Source organism: Eurosta solidaginis, chromosome 5 (genome assembly GCF_040869045.1).
Source record: "Eurosta solidaginis isolate ZX-2024a chromosome 5, ASM4086904v1, whole genome shotgun sequence".
Taxonomy (NCBI): Eukaryota; Metazoa; Arthropoda; class Insecta; order Diptera; family Tephritidae; genus Eurosta; species Eurosta solidaginis.
In genome coordinates this window covers 209,640,584-209,645,105 of record NC_090323.1, presented here as the reverse complement: position 1 = coordinate 209,645,105, position 4,522 = coordinate 209,640,584, and positions in this window count along the sequence as shown.

Here is a 4,522-nt window from a genome sequence, read left to right as displayed (position 1 = left end):
CTTACAAAGAATTAACCAATGTTGTATATTTGTATGAATTAAGCGGGGGTTACCTTATTGCTTTTAAATGTATGAAAATATTTATTTGAGCACCTTTTATTTTATAATTTATTTAATAATTTGGGAAAAATAATTTTTTTTTTGTTTTTTTGTTTTTTTTTTTTATCGGCCTATTGATAAAGGATTCAAGGTTTGATTCTAGCTCAAGGCCAGAACAATAATTTTCTTAATGGTAATTGTTGTTTTCTTTTTTTTAATTTTTCTATAATTGAAAAATCGTATTTTGTTTTTGAACTAGTAAGTAGACAATTTTTCAGACAACCTGCCATAGCTGCGCAGATAGATCCATTTCGAAGGGTGCTAAGCTTTCATCTTCAGTACGCTTTACTATTCCAAAAACAAAATACAATTTTTCAATTATAGAAAAATTAAAAAAACAATAACCCTTAACTACATTCGTGGGGTTAATTTCTACCCTACGCTTCAGTTTTTTGCTTGCAACTGAGTTTTGTTTGTTGCTTATGTGTTGAAATTCCGTTTATTCCCGGTTCTTGTTATGCTCTCGCGGCGTGCGGATTTTTATTTCGTTAAGTGGAATAATAGATGTTATAGGTAGACGCTGGGGTAGATAATTACCTCACTAATGTAGTTACGTAATGTTTTTAACTTTTGATAATCGATTATTTTTTTTAACTATTTAGTGAAAATGAAGCGTTTTTTGACCGAAGAAGAAATAGCACAAATTTATGAAGTAGAGGAGTTATCTCAACTACTCGAGGCTGATCATGACACCGAAGCTGGACCAAGTCAGCCAAAGAGATCAAAAAGTGCTCGTTGCTTTATATGCCCTAGTTCAAAAGACGTGAAAACAACCAAAATCTGTTCAAAGAGTAATAATTTTATTTGTAAAAGTCATTCTAAAGATACAAAAATATGTACATAATGTGACAAATGAAATCAGTTCCTTTTTTATGTATTGCTTGTAAGATTTCACTGAAGACTGCATATGCGAAAAGACCCCATGTCAGAATTTTTATGTACTTTGGAAAAGATTTTTTGTTTTACTGTTATTTTTATTTATATTTCTTTAATACGAATTACCAACAAAAAGTTTTTAGAATCACTTTTGAACAATTTTTTTTGACAAAAGTAATGAATTATATTTTTAAGAGTAAATTTTTGAAAGTGTATTAAAATTCGCAATTTTCTCTTTTTATTGCAACATATTTAAATAAAAAGAAATGTGTTTTTAATTAAGAGGTATCCGTTGTTTTATTTTATACTAAAACTTTTTTTTAATTCGATGTCTTGAAAAATATGATAAAAACTAGCGTACCGTCGCCCGCTTCGCTAGGCGATAAATTCAATGATTTGCTGAAAGAGAATAAAATTAATACGAAACAAAGCAAATTCTTTAATACAATTTCATTCGAACTTTAGTGTAACAGTCTTTGGTAGACAACGTTTTTGGTTTTTCCATCTTTCGCGTAAATGAATAGTGATGATGATTTGCCTACTCGTGAGCAAGCTTCATACAATTATCCATGAGAAAGAATTAGGTATTCTAAATTAATACCGCACATTTGTAGAGACTGTTCTTGCGCCTTATTAATTGTCATAGCGAAGGCAAGACGAATAGGGAACTGCAAACGTTTGAAATGGAATAGTAAATCCGTCGGGATCAGTGGAGTTCTGGGTATCAAAACTTCTTCTCCTTTGTACTTCCCTATCAAAATTCTTCACAGCGAGTCTGGTACCGTTGCAAAGTCGTGGCACATTAATGTTGCTCAGCATAATAATCGGAAATCGAGTGAGTTTAAGAATTCAGTTGGATAATTTACGACATCATCTTGATCAGTAATAGTGTCCATTGACTTATATGCAACTATGTCACCAGGTATTTGATCCAGAATAGCTGCATTTATATCATCGCCGTCCTTATATTCCCGAGCTGAAATTGTTCTCTCGCTGAGCCAATCATAGTTTTTGTAATGTAGAACTATGTTTGGAAGTACACTCTGTATCAATGCCTCTTTAGACTGTGCAAAAATGCAGAAATTGTTAGGGAAATCATTACTGGATCGACGGACATTTTGCCATTTCCGATTTTCAGTAATTGCTGTGAAAATTCAGCTGCTGACCCATCGTTTTGTATTTGAACACGTACGTTTGTAGTAAATGTAAGCGTGTTTACGTGTCTCCATAAATACGATGATTTTAAACATGCATGAAATCAATCATCTGCAGCCCTGGGTTTTAGGATCACAGGTAATGTTTGCCTGAAATCTCCAGCCAGTAAAATCATGGCACCTCCAAAGACTGTTTTGCTTCCTCGTAGATCTTTCAAAGTTCTATCAAGTGCTTCCAATGATTTTTTGTGTGCCATAGTACACTCGTCCCATACGATGAGCTTGCATATTTTAAGAATTTTTGCCATTCCAGATGTTTTCGAAATATTACATAATGGTGTTTCATTTACCTGCATATTCAAAGGCAACTTTAATGCAGAATGTGCTGTACGACCTCCTTCCAGTAATGTATCCGCAATTCCGGAACGTTATTATCTGATCGAATTGTTGATATTATCCATGAAATCAAAGATGTCTTGCCTGTTCCCCCAGGAGCATCCAAGAAAAATAATCCACCACTTCCATGGCTAACATTATTCATGATTGTATCATAAACATGTTACTGTTGGTCATTCAATTTCGTTAAATTTCATGTTACAAATGTGTGTACTTCATTACAATTATAATGGTATTCACGCCCCAGTTCTCGATTGAAAATATCATGCATTGGACGATTTGCTGCTGGCATGCCCAATTGTACTAAATTTGCAGTATTTCGACGCATTTGGTTTAAAATATTATCTAGCATAAAATCTTTGAAATTATTCCATAATTTCAATGGATTAGATGGGGAGCACATTGCAATTATTATCGAAAATAATGTTCGTATTTCATGTGGACTGGCCATTACATCTGAAACGGTAGGCGTACCTTCCCAATGCTAGTCATCCTCCAACAAATTTAATTGTTGAAATGCTTCACGATATGTAGCGCACAATTCACCATTAATTGTTCTTAAAGCTTGGAATGATGTTGCGCCACGAACATTAATTAACAACAATCGCAAGTAAAAACACTCAGCATTATTTGGATGAACTGCATAAATGAGTCCTAATCCATCTGTTGAGAACACATTAGGATGACCTTGAACTGATTTTCCTTGTTTTCGCCTTTAAAATGTTTCCCTAGATTTATCCCACGTGAAATATTGTGGCACTTCTGCATATAGTAATGTTCTTGCAAAATCGTCCGATTGACATAAATGAAAAAAGGCAGTCAAAGTTGGAGACGGTACACTTTTTGCTCTAAGCGCTGCATTTTCAGGAGTAAAATAAACGCGTAGGCCATTTTCAAGGTGAACCGCTAAATGAACGATTGTTGGATGTCTTTCGTGTATTGGTAATGAAGAAATTCGCCATATCGCTTCGTTACTGCTTATATAACGCTCCATTTGATATTTTTTAATCTCGTCGTTGTCATTTTGGACTGCACCGAATACAGCCACATCGCTTCCTTTATTTACACATTTGCAAATGTATTTAATAGATTTAACGGAATTACAGTTCCACGTTAATATGCGCTTTGAATGCTTTGGACAGCAATGGACAATATAGAACAATCCAACGATTGTCAACTTCAATATTTTGATTTTCCATCTTAATTATCATTGATTTACCATTGTCATCAGTGGATCGACGACGATGTGCCGGATATCCATCGTCACCTGTGACCGTATCCGAAATTAATGCTCGTGGGTATCGCTTCGAACATCAATCATGCCACGGAGAGTTCACATTCAATGCAAGGTCTATGTATCATATTTTTTGTGACGACTTCGAACAAATCTGGATCAATCGTTTGATCCGATATTTCAGCTGATATCACACAATCGATTTGATCCGGTGTAATTTTATCAACAAACCAAATCAAAATGTGTGCGTGCGGTAATCTCTGCTTTTGCCATTCAACGGAATACATATAACAACGCACCTCTCCAAACACTCTATGTTTGACAATAAAGTCCATAAGTGATTTTAGTTTTAGTTTGAAAATAGGTGCAGTTGTGTCGTGTCGATCAATTGGGAAACAAATGGTCTTTGATTTCACTCCATTGCGGATTGCATGTAAAAGTAATAAACAGATCCGGCCGTCCATAAGCGCGAACATACGCCATGGCATCCTGTGCATATTCATGCATGTGTCGCGGGCTACCAGTATATGTTCCTGGTAATATGATCATTCTACCGATGTCATTCACATTTCCATCGTTATTCACTGCATCCCGTAAGTGAATGTATTCCTCGAACCGTAACTTAGTCTGGTTGAATTTGATATAGTTCAAGCGCTCGGTATTAGTAAAATACCATCACATGCCAAAAAGATATTGGACATTTACTTAAGGCGAGTATAGTTTATGTTGAAATGGCCGGTCAAAAAGACTTCACATTAACTGA